Here is a 20911-nt window from a genome sequence, read left to right as displayed (position 1 = left end):
AGGAAATAAACATCAACCAGAAATAAGACCCACCCCCAAAATCAACAAAGGTAAGCCTTAAAAAAAAAAAATCAAATGAATTTATGTCCAATTCTATGAAGCAGATTCAGATAAATCAAATCAGAAATAGGAGACAATTGAACTGAAGCCACAGACACGGAACTGTAAGATATTACCACAACCACCACAAACCAGACAAAAAAACTGGACAAACTTCTACACACATAGACTTAAATATGAAAGGAATCTAAACAGATAAATACACTGACTCGATAACCAAAAACTACTCACAAAGAAAAACCAAACTGGCTTCACTGGTTCTATCAAATCATGACTGGGTTAACACCTTTTCTTCTCAAACTCTTCCAAAGAGATTCCACAAAGCCAGCATGACCTTCTTAACAAAAATCTAAAGGAAAAACAGAAGCATAGAGAAAGTCCTATGTGTCCATGATGGATAGCACTAACTGTCTTTCTCACAGGATACAGACTCACCAGGAAGTGAGTCTGGATGTTCCTATGAGGGATTCTGGACATTTGGGTGACTTAGGTGCCAAGACCCACTATGATGTGAGCAGCATCATCCCTTAGGCTGGGGTCCTGGACTGCATGCAAAAGAAACGGGTAGTTGAGCAAAGAGCTTTCAATGGAACCAGCTGCCTCAAGTTCTGGCTGCCACACTTACTCGCTTACTTACTAAGTGCTCTAGTAACTGAGTTACAGCCCCAGCCAGGAATTTGCTCTTCTTAAAGGAAAACCCGTGGCTCAGTTGGTAGCACTTGCCTATGAAACATGGAGCCCTAGTTTGATGACACACCAAATAAGCCAAGCATGATAGTGCCTGTTTGTAATTCTAACACTCGCTCAGGAAGTGAAGGCAGGAGGGTTAAAAGTAATAAAAGGCATCCTCCCTCAGTACATACTAAGTTCAAGGCTAGCCTGGGTTACACCAGACTCTGACTTTTAAAGGGAGAGAAGGGACTCAGACACATAAATAATCTGAGAATATACAGATCCTTTGACCCCATAATTTCACTTTGGGAAATAGACAACCAGAAGCACCATAAGTTTTATATTCACCAAAATATTACTTAAACTAAAGTGCTGTGGGAAGTCCTTCTGTCTATGTGTTGTTTTTATTGGTTAATGAATAAAGAAGCTGCTTTGGGTCTATAGCGGGGCAGGTAGGTGAGGGAAACTAAACTGAATGCTGGGAGGAAGAAGGCCAAGTCGGAAGACGCCATGAAACCACCAGAAGAGAAAGATGAAAGCCGTAAGGTGAAACCTTGCCGGTAGGCCATGAACCTCTGAGTAAAATATGAAGTAATAGAAATGGGTTAATTTAAGAAGTAAGAGTGAGCTAGAAATATGCATAAGCTAATAAGGTCAAGCAGTGATTTAATTAATACAGTTTCTGTGCGATTATTTTGGTTCTGGTCAGCCAAGAACAAACAAGTAGCCTTCATACAACACTAACGCTAGAAAAAAATTGTATGTCCAATTGTACTTAGAGTGGGACCAAAACAAAATCAAAGCTACAGCATATGATGGCTTCTGAGATGTTTTAAGCACAATGGTTTTCACATTTTCTTTTGTATATTGTAAAATATCCTTCATGAAAACACATTCTTTTTATAATTAGAAAGCTGAAGTATTCTTTTTATCTTTTTATGAATTTGGTGTCTAATACTATAGCTCGACCTACATGTAAGAAGGAAGATAAAATACAAGTTATTTCAAAGGACAAACACATGAGCAAAAAATTACTTTCCTATGTATTGACATCACACAAAGGAGGGAAATTCTTTTAACTTGATTTAATTATTGCTAATTATCAAAGGACAACAAAAAACCTTAAGGTAAAAAGTAAAATTATAAATTCTCTATAATTTATAAATTAAAACTGTAACTTGTTTATAATCTAATAACATGTTGATTCGTGACCTACTTTAGAATTTTGTCTGTTGATACCACAAATTTTGCTTCCTGATACAAACATTAATCAAAAGTAGAGCTAAAGTTTAGCTGGTATGATACAAAACTCAAGCAATATTCTTTAAAACCACACCCCAAACCAGGTTTATGAATCAAGCCTGTGGTAGTAGAAGCTTCCTGTAGCAAGTTCTCTTAATAAAACATGACCATTTCAACAACTCAACAATACATCTCTACAAATATTACCTAAATCTCCTGTTTGTATAGTGTCCAAATAAATATGAGACCTATTTTTCTCTTCTAAAAAAATTACTTCATTATTATGTCATGTTTCAAAAAAATGGCATTAACTTCTCAATGCACATTAAAAAGATGTGATGTGATTTAAGTGTGAAACAGATACCCAAATTTAACTAAACCACAAATTTTGTAAGAGTCCATTAACTTAAAAAGCCAAATGTTTGTGGATTTCTTAGATGGGTCCCCAAAGATGAAGGTGAAAACCTGTACCGACCTAAAAGAAGGACAGCCTTTCATCAGTGCACAAGTCTTCAGGTGTGCTAGGAAATCTGATCTGTTCATCACTACTACTAAAACACAAGGCTTAGAGCTTGCTTATTAGTACAAAAACAAGTATTAGACACACACACACACACTTGCTCAAAGTACATTACATATTAGTATGAAAATGCTCTTATGTAACTCTGATAAGAAACACACACATGTACAATTCCATGTCACCAGTGAAAACAACACACCATCCATCCTCCGCCCACAGCAGTGAACTCCAACATATTCATTATGTGTATACCCATCCCATCAACAAGGCTATACTTAAAACATCACCCACAGTAAATAAACCCCTTTTCAAGGCTTGAAAAGTCCTCTGAATATTTTTCAGCATAATCACTTCACTAAAATGACAGCTACTCTGATTTATTAAAACTTGTGTTAAGTGCCAAATCACTTTTGTACAACCAAGTAGGCCAAGCAAATTCACAGCCATCTGACTAGTTTAAGTAAACATTCAGAACCACAGATTATTTAGAAAATAAGGGCCATAATATTTTCTCTTCACTCTAATAATTACATATTTGTATTTAGTCTTTTTAATGGCAAGTAATGGCTGCCTCTGAACCAGTGGAGTGACAAGGCTCAAACTGCACACTGATCTCTGCAGCCACTAAGGAGCAATTACTTGGGGAACATGCAGATGTGCACACAGCACACTACTCCATGAGCAGAAAGCAGAGAGCACAACACGAACCTAGGTTATAGTGCAGACCTACATGGAGGAGATACAGCCTGCAGGTTTCTACTGATTTATCTCAAGTTCACGCTTTCCTGTCATTCTCCATTGTGCTGAACCCACACAGTGAATTTATACTTCACATATTACATTTTTCAATTCTGAAATTTGATTTGATTCATGTTCTGATTTTCAGGAAAATTTTTCAAATATCAGAAGCAAATCCTATACCCTATTTTTCCATTCACATCAAGTGCTTAGTTTTAACTCAAGGCTTGTTTAAGGACTTTCTTGTAATTCTATTTTCTGGCTCCTCTCATGGTTTCCTTAAAAAGAATCATAATTTCCTTTTTTTCTTTGTACAGCAAGAATTTGCAGTACATTCTTGATACTCCGAATATTGGCCATGGGACTGTAGGCTCTAGTAAGGCTCTCTTAGGAACATGACTTTAAGTTTAGACCACAGTTTCTAAGTAGAGTTACATGGGGGTAGCTTTGGTTTTACTGCTTGGGGTCACTATCTGTATGCATAACTCGAGCTATGGCTTATCTTGTAGGGCACTTCTCTGATTTTCGGATTCTGCTCTGAACTCAAGTACCTGGAATGTGGTTGGGGCCCTTGTGGATTTGGACACACACACAGAGTTGTCTTTTCTTAGGATTTCCAAATCATGGTCCAGCTTCCAAGGAGCTTTCCCACTTCTTCAGGCCAGAGACACTTTCCTTCACCTTTATGAATGTATATGCTACCATGGCAATGAAACCATAACCCTGTTTCAGGGTAGACGGGGAAAGAAAGTGAGGAGAGCGCCTTTCCCGGAGTCCTCACTACCGATTTCTAGTGTATCCGCGCCTCCTCATCCATGCACAGCTGTTTCGCGCCGACTTCCTTCCCAGCTCGATCCTACTATTTACTTGTCAGGGTTGTCTTTTGTCTCCTAGCCAGAGTGCCTAGTTAAAAAGGTTTATGGATTCTGCTTTAGCCACTGTATTTTACACATTTCACAACCAATTTTCCCATAGTATCTTCAGAGTCATTGATGATTAAATCCACAAGGCCTGTCATTTTCTAGCATTTCTTATAGCTGCGATTCCTCTAAAGATACAATTTCTCTCTTACCAACTGTGTAATCCTGGGACATAATCTGTATAAGGAGACGGATAAATGTTTGTTTTCTTTTTCTACTTTCACTTACCAATCATTTTCATAATCTGGAACAGTGTTCCTTCACTAAAACTCCTGCACACTATCTTTCCATGCTGTAAACTGCTGAAGAAGCTGTGTAGACAAGTTCCATTATAAAATGAGGTTTGGTGCAGAGTTAGGGGAAGTTCAGAAAACTTACATGAATTTTCCAAATTTCTCAAATGAGGAGTGTGTTTGTGTGTGTGTGCACGCACACTAAGGTTTTACAATGAATTAGTTCCTCTGTTTCTTAGAGGCTAAAATAGCAGTTAACCTTGCCATTTAAAGCATTCATAAAATGTTATATAATTAAGTATACCAATAAATCTAGTCAATGAACTGATAGCATTCTATAAATAACAGATCTGAAGAAAATTTCTATTTCCATCAAAATGTTACTCTAGTTAACAAAAACTCATCAAATCCCCAAAAGCAAACCTTTGGAGAAGCTGGCATTACTGTGATCGTGCCTATCTGAGAGACATGGAACCTCAACCAGTCTTTTTTCTTCCACTCAACTAATACTTAAATAGTCAACCATGTGCCAAGTTATTGCTAGCTGTGGGAGATCAATCAGTGGAGAGCAAAACTCGTACAATGAATAATTGTAACAAATTCCCAAACGCCTACAGCCAGAAAATTTCTTTTTTCCTATTTTTCAAAAAGGAACTGGATTCAGAGAGATGGATATGCCCAGTTGCTATCGAGTGTTCCAGAGGAACAACAGAGGTAAATACTAAAATCCTGGTCTTTCTTCTAGTAGTATAGGACTGCCTGTATCTAACTTCAGTTAGTTCCTCAAAATCATTCTCTAAGTCATCCATGGGGCAGTGCACCTTCATCTTTAATGTACTAGTTTTAATAACTGAGTCAGTCATTAAGTGGTTTCCAAATAATATCAATTCTTTCACTTAATAAAATGAACGGGCTATCACCACATATTATGGAAAAATAGAAAATGTGTAAATGATACATACAGGCATTTACATGTAAAATATTAAGACGACTTTAAAACATGGTAAAAACTTAAAATTTCCATATTAAATAATTAAATATATATATTCACTCACTAGTGAATATATATACTCATTAGTGAATATATTCTCTTAATTTATTCCCTACTTTAAAAAAGAAACACAAGTTAGTCTAATTAATATGGGTTACTCTTCCCAGGATAAAAAAAGAGTCTAAGTCAGTCACTAAGAGCTGGTACCTGACCGTTACCTCCAGTTGTCAACCTTCCCCTACTCCCATACCTTATAAACCCTAGCAATTGACCTACAAATACTCCTACTGCACAGAGCAAGGGTGTAATTAATCTTCACTGTCAACTTGACTGGACTTAGAAGAGAGAGGAGACACAGCTGGGAGCGTGCCTATAAGGGTGTTTCCGCAGAGGTTCACCTAAAGGAAAGGCTCACACTAAAGGTAGGTGGTGCTGCCCACGGGGTGAGTCCTAGGCTGAATAAAAGAGACAACGGGGAAAGTGAGCTGAGCATCAACATTCATGCTGGTTTCTCTGATTCTTGACTGCAGACACAATGTGACAGCTTCCTCAGAGTCCCACTGCCGTGCCTTCCCCACCAAAACAATTGTACCCCTCAAACTGCGAAGGAGAATAAAATCTCCTTTCCTTCCTTGAGTTGCTTTTATTAAGTGTTTTGTCAGAGAAGTAAGGGGTCAGCTAACGTATTCTGCAAAGGACGGTCTTGAAGAAGGGTCCTAAAGTTCCTGCTGCTACCACTGTATAGTCACTATAGTTTAAAAGTAGTTATACACAGTCCACATAAAACAAGAGAGGCTACATCTGAGTAAAATCAACACTGAAATCTGAATTTCACCTTTTTTATATGTCACAGTCTTAGCTTATGAGTCACAGAGAAGTAAGCAGCTAGCACGCCGAACTTGGCAGTGGGTAGACCTCTGACGTGAACTGGAGCTGTAGCAGGGAACTTATCGCACAATGGAGAAACAGAAAGTGTACAAATAATACTGCGTTTACATGTAAAATACTCAAACTATAAAACATGGTAATCATTACTCTGTCTAAAACCTGACAATTAACTCTTATTCCACTATTCAGCCTTTTGCAGATAACCTCCATCACAGGAAATGGAAAATTATAGCCCTTATTTTTCAGAGGAAATTGAGAAAACTTCAGAGATTGATTTTAAAAAAGAGCACATTTGAATTTCAGTTATTTTTCATTCTGTTATCGCATGGATATAAAATGGTTCCTGGGGCTCATGTGTTAGAGGCTTAGTCCCAGGGAGTGGTGCTGCTCACAGGTACTGCGCCATAAGGATGCTAACATTACCAATGAATTAATCCACAGCTGAATAGCCAATGAGATGGCAGGTGCTTAGAAGAAACAGGATACTAGGAGTGTGCCTTGGAAAAGCAGGCCTTCTCCCCAGTTTTCATATCTATGAGGTAAGCCACCTTTCTCCACACGCTGCTGCTGCTGCCATGAAGCTCTGCCTCCCCACAGAACCGCAGCAACAGAACAAGCAGATTATGAACTAAAACCTCTGAAACAGGGCCAAAATAAAACTTTCCTCACTAAAATTTGTTTTCAGTTCTTTTGTTATGGCAATTGGAAGCTTACTAATACATATTCCTTATAAAAATGAAACCCTCAATATTTTTAAATAAAAACTACAAAGAAAAGAAGCAGATAAGTTCCAAATACATTTATACTTCCTTGGTCTATATTTACCAGGACATTGAAATCCACATGACAAAAACAAAACAACAAAGCCCACAGAGCCACACCTCGGAGCTCAAAGAAAAGGCTGGAGGTTACTGAGTGAAATTCATCAAGTTCAAAGACTGATCTAGAAGGACTGCAGAAGTTTCCAAAGGCCTCTCTCCTAACAACTGGCAGAATCAGCTTCTGAGTTTTACATGGACACAAAAAAATAACTTTACAAACAAGGCAGCTGCTAACCAAATTCCAAGTATAACACTGACTCTACTATTACTATTTTTAAAATACTGAACAACTGTAGGGGCACTCCTATTTTTCAGAAATTGGAAATATGGCAATGAACATGCCAGACTTCATCAATATCTAGATTTCAGTGTAGGGCAGCTTCAAATGGATTAAAAACTTGAAGGACCATCACAGTATAGAAAGAAACCATAAAACCATAAGCAAATCAAGGAAACCCCATCAAGAGACCCCTGACGTGATCTTCAAACTTTATATACATTTAAAGGTATATTTATTTATATGTGTGTGGGGGGGTGGTAAGTCATGTCCATGCACCAGGAAAAGCACGCTAAGCTGGAGATACAGATGGTTACAAGTCACTCAAAGAAGTACTGGAAATTGAACTCTAGTCCTCTGGAAGAGCTCTTAGCCACTAAACCATCTCGCCAGCCCCCAGGTATATCATGCATTCAAATGCAGACAACTGAATTATAAAAGGCAAAAATCATAGGGACCTAGAACTTGGTGCAATTTTTCAGCTTAACTTCAAATACGTGATCCACAAACAAACAAAAAACTGATAAATTAGACTTCATCAATATGTAAAGTTTTGTTCCACAAAAGACTCTATTAAGACTATGCAGAAAAAGTTTACATACTGTGAAAAATATTTGCAAATCACTGATTATCAATAGTAACATCCTATCAGTGACCTTCCTTCTTCCCAAGTTTTTGTTCAGGTCAACATTTTTCAAAACATTCCCACACCTGTTTCTCTGGTTTCTCCTTATATTTATTATTTAAGTCTTACAAACCATTTTGCATGTACGACAGGTCTTGCCAGAAGAGGAATTGCAAATCTCTCAGGCTGTGCAAAGTTGCTGATGATAGTTGTTGGGCAGAAGGCAGTAAGAAGCAAATGGGAACCGATCTTGAGTAAGGACTTCATTAAGCAGATCCCTTCTTTGCCTGGGACCAGGGCAGTCTTTAGGCAATGGCCTGTGGTGTGGGGGAGGATGCTATACTCTGTCAAAGCAAAGGAAATGCTTCTCTAGGGTTGGACAAAGGCTTCATCAGGAACTGCAGGGTTCCAAATTCTTAGGTCACACTCTTTCCTCATTAGGGCCCTAACAGACACAGACACACATTTAGTCTCCTCTCCAATTCTGTTACAACAATAAACAGACTGGGGCCCACTTCCTAGCACAAACTTTCTGAAGCCAACTAGACAAACGTCTTCTGTAAAACTGTCATGGAGACCTCTGACTTCTTACTGGTCACTGACTAACTTGTCTATTTTCTAAAGTCACAAAGTTACCAAAAGCAACCAATATAAATTTTAAATAAATGTGTATGTATGTATGTATGTATATGTGTATACACACACTCATACACAGTTTTTTCTCTTACAAAGCCTTTATAGGCACTAGAAATTCTAATGAAACAAGATGAAATTGGGAGAGGGACATGGGAGAGGATGGGGAGGAGCTGGAGGATGGAAATGGAAGTTAAATGAGGGTTACTGCATTCAGCTTTTAGAGTTTACTGACAAAGCCTGGAATGTGAACAGTATCCGTGTGGTCAAAAACAAAAGGTATAAAACTGAGAAGGAAAAGGAAAGGGGGCAAGATGGAAACATGCAGAGAAGTCCACTATCCTCCTGCTATGAAACAGAACTTAAAATGCACTGTCTAAGAAATGCAATTGTTCCATTATTATTGCATAGGCGTCATTCAAGTAGTAGATTGTTCCATGGCAGGTGGTGATGATAGGGGCAGAGAATGACAGTACAAGATAAAGTCTTAGCTTTCTTTTCTTTGTTGTTGTTTGTTTTGAGACAGGGTTTCTCTGTGTAGCCCTGGCTGTCCTGGAACTAGCTCTTGTAGACCAGGCTGACCTCAGACTCTCAGAGATTCGCTCGCTGAGTTATGAGTGGAGTGAGAGACTTTGGAGAGCGCAGTCCTAATTGGGAGGTCTTCATCAAGCCCCTCCCCTCAAGGCTCAGTGATCTAAGGGAAAGAAAAGGCAATAAGACTTAAGAGCCAGAGATGATGAGGACTCCAAGGGAAGTGTGTTCCAGACACAGCAGAGCTGATCCATGAACACAGAGATATGGCAGCATGCACAGGACCTGCAGCAGAGCCAAGACAGATGGAGCCCAGCACTGAGGGCAAAGGCAACACAGGGCCCTCCCCTAACCAAGAAGCTATCTGCAATTGATACCCACTGGTGGTGGGAAAACCAGCTTTCTACAATGAGTCTCACTGAGTATATCGATCACACTTCAGGGCAGGGCCCCACCAGGAGTAGTTGGCCAACACAAAAGGAACTTTATTGTGGACCTTTTGTTCCATTTTTGCTTTGTTTTGACATTTTTTTCTTATTGGTCTTTTGCTTGTTTATTTTGTGGGGGGTTGTTGTATTTCTCATTTTGTTTTTATTTTTGAAAGAGGAAAAAAACCAAGGTTGGGTGGGTAGAGTTCAGGAGGATCTGGAAGGAACTGGGGGAGGGGAAAACATGATCAAAATTAAGTATATGACAAAAAAAAAAAAGGCAATTAAAAAAAGAAAAAAGAAGCAAGGCAGAGAGTTAGAGCCAAGGAAGATACCCAGTGCCAGCCTTTGGTTTCAGCGTGGGCACACATGAGCACGTGCACCTTCAACACACACACACACACACACACACACACACACGGAGAGGGAGAGAAGAAAAAAGTAACAAAACCATACAAAAGCCAACTGGTATAGGAAAAAATGCTTAGCATCACTACTCATTAGGAAATGTAAAACAAAACCACAATGAAGTATTTCCTCATTCTATTAAGAACGACGAATACCAAAAAAGGCTAAGGATAACAAGTGATGACAGGGATACAAAGGAAAATGAACTCTTACATACTCCTGGTAGGAATGTAAATTAATATGGCCTGGTATAGAAAACAGTATAGACACTCCTCAACTACGTTAACAATCCACCAATTCCACAACTATATATAAAAGGACTGCAGTCAGGCTGGGTGATGATGGTGCATGCCTTTAATCCTAGCACTTGGGAGGCAGAGGCAGAGGCAGAGGCAGACAGATTTCGCCGAGTTTGACGCCAGGCTGGTCTACAGGTGAGATCCAGGACAGCCAGGGCTACACAGGCAAACCCTGTCTCAAAAACAAAACAAAACAAAAAGAACTGTAGCCAATATGCTGAAGAAAAATCTATGTTTCTATGCTCACCAGACATATGGTCCATATTAAGCAATAAATGGAAATAATCGTGTCCACCAACAGATACACAGATTTTTAAAAGGAGGAGGTATACATATATTTTTTCCTCCATATGTTTTATAGGCAACCAAACTCAGTTAAAATATGAATGTGGCTAATGAGAGAGAAAAACTGAGTGCTAAATTTTACTTTAAATTTAAGCACACGTGACTAAGAGCTACTCCATTAACATGGACAGCTGCATGTTACTACTACTTTTGGAATACACTTAAGTTTTATTATCTAATATGATGGTCTATTTTTTATATTTTCCCACAAATGTTCTGAAAATAAGTAAAACAATCTCTATTTTTAATGTAGAATTAAGATTACCCACCCAATTACAATTGATATATTCAGCTACTATATATAGATTTGGTTTTTGTTCATCTGATACAGTATTATCTGATAGAAGTCCATGAAATCCTCTACTAAGGTTCCTAAAAAACTCTCTTTTAGCTGGGCAGTGGTAGTGCACACGTTTATAGAGGCAAAGCAGATCTCTGTGAGTTCGAGGCTAGCCTGGTCTACACAGTGAGCTACAGGACAGCCAGGGCTGTTACACAGAGAAAGCTTGTCTTGAATAACCAAAAAAAAAAAAAGTGAATTCCATTAAAACAAAAACAAACAAAAAACTCTCCTTTGCTTTTTGAGCATTAATGCTTTATTATTTTCAGAGAAATACTATTTATTAACTATAATTCTGAAGTACAATCATAGTAACAACTGTATTTACAAGGGAAGTTATTTTTAATATCAATCTTTTCCTCATACTATATATAAAAATCAATTTGAATCAGACAGACATATATAAAAGCAAACCTTTAAAATTTCTGTGATAAAACACGAGACAAAAATATTAGTTCTCAGCTAAGACGCCAAAAACCATAAAGCATAAAATAATAGAAATTGCCAGGCACTGTAGTGCACTTTCAATACTAGCACGGGGCAGGCAGAGGGAAGCAGATGTCAGTGAGTTTGATGCCAGCCTGGCCTACCTAGCAAGTTCTAGGCCAGGTAGGGCTACGCAGGCACACTCTGTCTCAGAAAGATCTACAACAAAAAGAAGAGAAGGGGAAGAAGGGAAGTGAAAGAGAGACAAAATGAATGAATCAGATATCATCACAGTTAGAACTCTCTTCAAAAATGCCAATAACATAAAAAGGGGAGTGAGTCACGGGTTGGAAGATAATTTCTACAATTCGACTATCTAATATCTGACAAAACAAAATATATTCTAATAGACTATATTAAGGCAAAGTAGACCTTTCTATATCAATAATAAGCAAATAACCCAATCGTCTAAGTAGATAAAGATTTGGGCGTACACTCCACAAAAGAAAATACACCCACGACATACAGCTGAAAGTATATTTAATATCATTTATTATAAAAATGCAAATGAAAGAACAAGATACCTAATTATACACACATATTAAAATGGTCAAAATACAAACCAACTGACATTACTGAGTGTAGGTTGCCAAAAAAACTGCCAATGGTTGGTTCAAGGATTGTAAAGCTACACACCCACTTTAGGAAACAATCAGTATCTTGTAAAGTGAAGCATATAATTACTACAAATCCTGGTAATACCATTCTCAGGTGTTTGTCCAAGTGAAATGAGAATATATGTGCTCCAATGTTTGCCAGTTCTTACAGTAGTAGCCCCATGTCTATCAACTCATAACTGGAAAAACAATTTATATGCATACCCTACATGACAGACAATCCCCAGCACAAAAAGAGGCAGACTAGTTGATATGCGAGCGCTATGAAAGGCAGGCCCAGAAGACAGACTACATGGCTCCACTTCTGCATCACAGGAAAAGGAAACATGCCATCTGAAAACAGACCAGGGGCTGCCAGAGAACAGGGAACCTTTGAGGGTGAAAAGAATTCTGTTTCTTGGTACTGGTAGTAGCTACATTTATTTATGTACATTTATTACAACTCAACCTACACACTTACATATACAGGTTTTAAATCAGTGAATTTAAGGCATAAATTTAAAAGTATTAAAATTAAAATCTAATAACATTAATATATAAACAATAAGATAAAATGATTTCCCCAAATCAAGCTTTCTGGGCATTTTTTTAAACTAACAGGACAAGATGTGAAACTCCAGAGATGGGGTGGAGGGTTTTTAAAGGTTTCCATTCTATCTGACTTATACTGATCTACAGCATTTTCTAATTTGGACTCAGACCAGAGGCTAAATTTCAACTTGGTCTGTGCAGAATACTGTTGACGAAGACCAGAGAAGCTAGGATAGCACTTGGATGCTCGGGAAGGACTAGAGTAACAGAACGGCCAACACACAGGAATTCAGAGCTCTTCGCTTCTATGTCCTCTAAGATACTCAGCTGAATTATGAAACTACACAGGGCACAAATGTTGGGCCTGCACTCTATCTTCTCAGGAAGCAAGGTGGAAGGATCATGAACCCAAAGGCAACTTAACAAGATCCTGTCTCTTAGCTTTCTCTTAGTTTAAGGTGCTTTCCTCCCATCCTAGATGAAAAGGTTTAACATTTTGTTATGGTCCAGATAGGATGCGCCTACCAAAAGGTAAGAGGGTGAAGGCATGGTCCCAAGTTGGTGGATCTGACTACAGAGGGAAGAACTGTTGTGGAATATTAGTGTTAAGATGCCTTACATCCACTTATGCTGTGAAATGCTTACTTAATGATGCAAAGATGTGTTGCATTCTTTTATATTGCATTTGTTTAAATCTGTAAAGTTGTATTACTCTGCCTGTCTAAAACACCTGATTGGTCTAATAAAGAGTTGAACAGCCAAGAGCTAGACAGGAGAGAGAAATAAGCAGAACTGCTAGGCAGAGAGAACAAATAGGAGAAATCCAGGCTTGAGAGAAGAGGAGCAAGAAAAGGAGGAGAGGGATATGCCAAGGGCTGGCCACCCAGCCACACAACAGCCATGGAGTAAGAAGGGAAGAAAGTTATATAAGAAAGGTAAAAAGCCCAGAAGCAAAACACAGAAGAAGGGAAACAGGCTAATTTAAGTTACAAAAGCTGGCTAGAAACAAGCCAAGTTAAGGCCAGACATTCATTAAGTAAGAATAAGTCTCCATGTATTTAAGTAGAAGCTTGGTGATGGGCCCCGAAAGAGTAAAAAACAAAACAAAACAAACAAGCCCCCCCCCCAAAAAAAACCTACAGAGGAACAGGCCAGTAGAGGTCTGGGCTAATCAATGGATCAATCCACTGACAGATTCCTCATTTGATGGCATTACTGAAAATGAGAAACTTCCAAGTCACTAGAGACTAACCTCCACTCAGAGCTCTCCGCCCGTGCTGCCACTGCCCGTGAGGAACTCGTGCTCACCCCTCTCCTATCAAGCTCTTTCACCTCAGAACCTCAACCATGGGGCCAGTCAGCCTGTGGAACTGAAGAAAACGCCCTTCCTTAAGTTGTTTCATTGAGATATTTTATCACAGCAATGAAAAAGCTAACGTGCACGTGAGCTCTGGCGGAAAAGAGCAGGTCTGACATTCATTCAAAAGTAGTAAGGTATAAATAAAACAATAAACCAACTTGACATAACTGGTATTTATAGAACACTGTACCCAACAACCTTCTTTTCAAACACATGTAAGACATTTCCCAAGCTCACATTTGGAGCTATAAAACAAATTTCAATGAATTTAAAACAATCACATCTCACTGGAATTATACTAACAGAAATATCTCTGGAAAATCCTAATACTTGTAAACAAACTTCTCAATAATCCCAGATCAAAGAGATACCAGAAGCCACACACAGCTGTGTTTGCCTACAGCCCCAGATACTCAGAAGAGTGATGAAAAGGATCAGAATCCCAAGATCCCCAAAATAGAAAAATCTGGAAGTAACCAATTTAAGCAGTCAGAACTTCTAGTATGGTTATAATGAAGAATCAAATGACCTCAGCTTCTAGCTTGAGAGATTAGAGAAAACAAAGTACACCCAAAGAAAACAATGAGCAGCAGAGAAGAAACAAGGCCTTTAAAAGCAGAAAACGCACAGAATATCAGTTAAACTAGAGGCTGACAATGAGATTCATCCTCAGTAATAAAAAGAAAACCAAATCCCCAACTGATTATCGCTCATGAAATGCAATGTGAAATACATTCAAAGCAAAACAAATTTAGAAAGAAAAGACTACAAAAATCTTTGATTCACTTCACTATTGATCATGATTATTAATCGACTGGAGAGACTGACATATTTTTCCAACAAAATGTTGAATTCGTTATCAACACAAGTTCAGTATCATTTTACTTGTATTCTAATTCTGAAGACTTGAAAATTTCCAAGCTGTATTTCCCCTTATTAACTTAAAAATTAAAAACCTGCATATCCAATAGTAAAAGTAGTTAAGTAAATTATATGGAAAACATGGGTGAGAATCAACATACTAAGCCAGTAGCACTGCAGGAAACAGCAGCATGAAAGCACGCTGACAAGCTGCTGTAAAGACGCAGCCGTTTACACTGGAGTAGGCGGTGCCCTCTGTGCAGCCACGGGTCTGTGAGTGTGCACAATAAACTCACGCCAGGCTTAAGCACAGTGGAGGAAAAGGTAACAGAAAAAATAACAATGGCTCCTCTGGGTGATAGGATTTTCAGTAGTATTTTAAATTCTTAAAACTATGCTTTTTGTTGTGGTTTCTATGTTTTCCAAATTTCCATACAGGGATGTGCTGCATTTATAACCAAAGGCTGAAAATTAAGAAAGTAAGTCAACTACTGAACAGTAAGTTATATTTCAATACAAATAATAAACTCTTAGCTAGGCAAGTGGCTTAGGCTACAATTACAACTTTATTTGTGCCTCGTTTCCTAAATACAAAAACCTTTGAAACCAAGTATGGCATATCCTAGTACTAGAGAAGTCGGAGCAGTAGGACTGATTGAGAGGCCTAGACAAGCCTGGACCACACAGTAAGACTCTGTCTCAAATAAATCCGAACACCAACAAAAACAAAAAGGGAGTCAATTTGAGGTCTTATTTTCTACTACTTATAATGAAAATTAAAAATAAAGATTCAATTAAACATGAGCTCTTTTAAGAAATAGAGTATTTGTTGGACACAGGGGTCCACTTTTGATTCTAGCACTCACCATATAAATAAGAGATTTTACCAAAAAAAAAAAAATACTTAAAATACAGAGCATTTTTTAAAAAATTAAAAAAAAAATCCTTTAAGGTATGGAAAGATGGGTCACTGGTTAAGGGCACTGGTTGCTCTTCCAGAGGAGTGGGGTTCAATTCCCAGCACCCACATGGCAGTTCACAAGCATCTCTATAACGCCAGTTCCCAGGGGACCTGACACTCTTCTAGCTCCCAAGAGAGTCCACACTGACATGGTGCACAGACATACATGTAGACAAAACATCCAAACACACAAAATAAAATTTTAAAATAAATAGTCCTTTTTAAAAATCAAAACAATAAAAATATATACTATATAAATTATTTCTTTTTGTAGAGTGACAGGACAGACTTAAAATAATAAGACAAAGTATTTCTTCGTGAATTATATAACTAACATGATAACTCAGAATTAAAACTGTGAGGATAAGTTGTTTAGGTAATTTAATATTTGCAGAGTAAAGCATGGAGAAAACCAAACTTCTTTATCCACTTAATTTATGGAAATTACATATATCAGGGATATTAAAAATGGTTGTAAAGAAATCTATAAATGCCATTATGTAATTAAGCCAATTAGTAAGGATTAAACTGTTCTTATACTTAACGGTGTTAGGTTAATAATTCGTTCAACTCTACCAACAATTTAATGGTCAGAAAGGGAGAAAATATAGTTGATGTACTGTCTACAAAGGATCTACAACAAAAAAGATGCTGCAACATCTGCAGATATTCTAAAGGAATAGTCACAAAGATGGTTGTGCTATAAAATGTAAAACTTAAAAATAATGTGTTCCCCACAATGTCTTATTAAAAAAAATCAGAACAAATAAATAGTTTACCTGACACAGCAGCATAGGTAAAAATAAGGAGAGAAAGCATTTAATGCTGTGCTCTGGGGACAGAGTAAGAAAGGAAAAAACTTTCTTTTATTATTAGCAAAACCTGCCCAACGTGTTTGATAATGGACAGCAGTTCACTGACAATTATACTTCTTACTTTCATATTTCTAACAACCTTGAAATCAATATATAATTAGTTTATAATGATCAAATAAAACAGCAAAAGGCTCTCTCCAGAGGGAAAGCTAAACTAAGTCAATTACACAGATAAACATCACCACCGCAGAGACACTTGCTGTATGGTTGCAGCTGACTCCTTCTGTGTGAAGGAGAGTCTGAGCTTTCTGGTCTGCTTTTCTCTCCTTTCTTAACTAGACAGAGCCTGAGATACCTATTCACCCTCTATGACCCAAACTTGAGATCCTACAATTGGGCTCCTAAGAGTGCTATAGCAAATGTTAAAATTTAAGTCTCTATGCCAAATTCACACCAGTCTGAACTCCCTCCAAACATTGGGAAGTGGGGAGTATAGGGGGTTATATCCTAAGGTTTATATCAGATGTTGAAACTCTATGACACATTCTAATCATTTCTATCCTGGGGGGGGTACAGTTGAGACAAACTGGCAGAACAATCATTCAAGAAGAACTCAATAACTGGCCAAGCATAACCCCAACGTTAAGGCTGAGTAAGGCAGGAGATTCTGTACCTCCAGACAAGTCTGGACTTCATACTAAGACTCCCCGACATCCCCACAAAAAGCTACCATAAAACTCAATAATTCAGCTTTTAAGGCTAAAATGAACATGGAGAAAGCTACACATCCAATTGTTAACTCTGGAGAAAGTTAGGAGATAAAAGTAGAAATGTATCTCCAGTGTGGCAGCACACACCTGTAATCCTACTACTCAGGAAGCTGAAGCAGGAGGATTATCATGAGTTCAAGGCCAGTTGAGAGTACAGGGTAAGTTCCAGGACAGCCTGAGAGCCTGTCTCAACAACAACCACCACAGCAGACGGCTTCCCTTATGTGACTGACTGGTGTACAAGACTGGAAAGGGGGCATCTGTGAGGTGCAAATGAAAGACAAATGCCACGTGCACTAGAGTGACGATCAGCAACTAACAGAAGCCACAGATATCCTAGCTTACAAAATAAAAGTACTACTAATATTAAGGAAAATCTCTACAGCAACCAGCTTTCACCAGTACTACTGTCACTAGAGGGAGTTTCTGAGCATTCCCCTCCTAAAACTGTACCCACTCTCACAAGACCCTTTCCACCTTAGCCTTGTTGAAAAGGGTACAATGTATATTTACACAACCTGTAATCATAAAAATGCTTACTTTCTTATATTTGCTTCTGAATTTTATTTTCCATACAAAATCATCTCCCCCACAAACACTTCACTGGGGTTCACGTCTGACTTCCTTAAAGGAAATAATAGCTGCCCATCAGAAAAGCACATTAAGCTGAACAATCTAGTCTATTAGCATTGAAAGTACAGTGTTCGAACTTCCGAGGTAGGGATCGACAACAGGAAAAAAAATATATAGACTACAGTTCCTGAAAAAATAAAAGGGAGACACTACCCTATCAAAGCAGCATGACCCAACTGTGACGCCAGATGCAGTTACCACTAAGTGTCAGCAAGGACAAAGAACAACCTTTGTGGTTTTGAAATCGTGTGACTTCACCTTCTTAAAGTGGAAAGAGGCAGCAAATTCATCCTAATCTTTTCTTCAGCTTATTCTTTCAAATATTAAGAAAACTATTGAAAATGATCAAAATTCCCTACAAAATAGGAAGCCAACAGCATATAAAGTATTTTAAGTAATTTTTGTTGTTTATGAATCCATAAAACAAAAAATACTATAGACAACACATAAAACATTTCATCTTCCACCCTTTCCTCTTTAGACCACTTCTCCCTTTTCCAAAATTATTGGTTTTCTAGTATTATTTTAGAACTTCCTTATACAAAAGAACAATACAAATCTTATAGTTACTACATGTTCCCTTAACACAGAAAACAACACACAGTTCACACCATTCTACTTCTTGCTTTTTAACTTTATGCCTAAGTTTTGCTTCGTTCTTTTTTCATAGGTGATCATAGCTAGTCCTGCAAACTAAACCAATGTCACTCTAGTCAGTAAGGTTTCTTGGCACATAAGGTTTCTTTCCCCTAATATTTTTAAAACAAACCAGATTTGAACTGTTCCGGGGCACATGACTTAGAGACAGCAACTCATTAAGTTATATCCTCTTAAGGCTTTCTTTTCAATCAGCTATGAAAATGGATGTTCTAAACCAACTTTTCTTCCCTCATCTCTTTTAAAGCTGTAACAACGCAATCGAGCGAAATTACCTTTCCTGTGATTTCGGGGATCGGGGCCGTAGTCAAATCAACAATGCCTTTAAAAGTTTCTTCTTGTGCTGTTCTTTCACTGGAAAAGAAAACACCGGGGTTTGTTGTCATATTTTTAAAAGCGTCAAGAAAGTCGTTCAGGTGGTGGGGGTACGGCATTCTAATAGCAAAAGTCCACCACCCGATCTGTCATCTGCCAGGTCGGAGGCCAAAGCTCTTCATCTTTCAGGATTCTACTGACTACCCGGGACTTGGACGGCGGCTGAGAACACCCACGGGAATATAAACTTCGTGGCGCTCCGTACCGGTCGAGCCAGGACCACTGCCGGGATGGTCAGCTCCGCCAGCGGAGAGCGGCGGGTCGGACGCCCGGGGCCCCGCGCAGCCCGCCGACCAAGCCCCGGAACCACGACCACTAACGGAACCAGCCCTGGGCGGCAGCGGCGGCCGCTCGGACCGCGGAGCGCGGCGCTCGCCGGCCGCCGCGAGGGCGGGGGCTCGGCGGAGGAGCTGGCCGCCCCATCGCCCCATTGGGCGCCGCTCCAAACGTGCCCGAGTGGTGACAGGAATAAAGTGGGTCACAAGGCCTAGCGGGTCCCGGGCGCGAGCCCTCGGGGCGGCCGACTCGGCCTGTCCCCGCACCCAGCCTCCAGCGCGCGGCCGCCCCGGCGTCGTGCCCCCTCCCCACCGGGTCGCAGGACCCGCCGCGCCCCCCTGCCCCGCAGGTAACCCCGGCAGCCCGCGGACACTTCCCGCAGGCCCAGCTGAGCGCGACTCCCAGGAGCTCCGCGCTCGGCTAGCACCCCGATCCCGGCCGCAGCTCCCGCCTCCCGGCCGCAGCTCCCGCCTCCCGGCCTGGTCGTCGCCGCCGCCCCCCTCGCCCCCGGCCCCACACGCCGCCCCCAGCGCCCGCCCGCGTCTTTACCGCGCGGCCGCCTGAGGCTTCGGCTTCCTCCCTCCTTCCCCCAAATCGGGACTCTGACCGCGGGGACTGGCGTCTGCCAGGCCGCAACGACCGGGAGCCGCCGCGGCCCCGGGAGCCAGCAGCACCTGGGGCGGCCGGTGCGCGCCCCCAGCCCACCCCTCCAAATTCACCGCTACTGCCGCGCTCCTCCCCCTCCCGGCCTTCCCCTCCTCCACCGGCTCCGGAAGCACGCATGCGCTGCCGAGGCCGGCCGCCCGCCCGCCCGCCGCGCGTCCGACCCGGGGCCCACCCTTTGGGGCGCACCTACCGGGAGCGCGCGCGCGGCTGCGGCCAGATTTCCTTTGCGCTCTCGTAGTCCGGGCTTTCCTCTCCCCAGCCGGTAGCCGCCAGCCGAATCCGTGATTGCGCTCCCTCCCGGCGCATGCGTCGTGGACCCGGGGCTCCGCGGCCGGCCGGGCTCTGCACTTGCCCCTCCCCTCGCGGCCGCCTTCCCCAGCGCGCCCGGGCGCGCATGCGACTTCCCCGTTAGGCAGCCCCGAGCCGCGCGGCGTCGCGCTGCTCCGGAGGATCCCGGGCGCGCGAGGAAACCCCGACTCCTGCGGGCCCGCGTCTGCTCGCTCTGCGGCCGCAGAGGGAAGCGGGGATGCCCCGGGGTCCCCTGTCCCGCGCGGGCCGGGAGGCGGAGCCTAGCGGAGGGTGCGGCCGCCGGCAGCGGCTTGGGTGGCTCTCGGTTCCCGGGATGCGGCGCTCCCTGCCTGTGGGAGCCGCTGGCCCGACAGGGACCTCTGTCCCTGGAAAAGCAAAGAGCTTAGCTGACGCCAAATGAAACTTCTCCAACCCGACTTGGAAGAGGTCGGCTTTCTCTCCTGGAGGTGCGTGGGCTGCGGGAACTCGGTTTCCAGCTGTTCCCCGGACGTAGATTTGGGCGACAATTGACCTCGGCTGCAAAAGATCGGGATGTGTTTGCTCATTTTATAAAAAGGCAAGAAAACACTATAAAAGCTGAGGCTAGCTCCAGATCATCATCCAGGACCCCAGATTACACTTAT

At 41.0% G+C, this 20911-nt stretch overlaps 1 protein-coding gene across 9 annotated transcripts in view; it reads right to left on the bottom strand.

Moving 5' to 3' along the window:
- Positions 1–20322, bottom strand: part of Clock (clock circadian regulator) — an 82786-nt gene extending 62464 nt beyond the window's left edge. For 5 of the 9 annotated variants that reach the window (XM_085691753.2, XM_085691759.2, XM_085691760.2 and 2 more), the window contains exons 1-2: positions 20170–20322; positions 18938–19016 (exon numbers count right to left, since the gene is read on the bottom strand). The gene's annotated coding sequence lies outside the window, so the exon portion shown is untranslated. Of the gene's footprint in view, positions 1–13857; positions 13976–18937; positions 19017–19242; positions 19265–19862; positions 20016–20169 lie in introns of those variants that run through there. The other 4 variants (XM_085691755.2, XM_085691756.2, XM_085691754.2 and 1 more) reach the window with 4 other exon arrangements.
- Between the last annotated feature and the right edge of the window lie 589 nt (positions 20323–20911).

The sequence above is a fragment of the Myodes glareolus genome, chromosome 8 (genome assembly GCF_982192425.1).
Source record: "Myodes glareolus chromosome 8, mMyoGla1.1, whole genome shotgun sequence".
Lineage (NCBI taxonomy): Eukaryota > Metazoa > Chordata > Mammalia > Rodentia > Cricetidae > Myodes > Myodes glareolus.
Note: the sequence above shows the minus strand (reverse complement) of the source record. Positions and strands in the feature narration are given on the sequence as shown.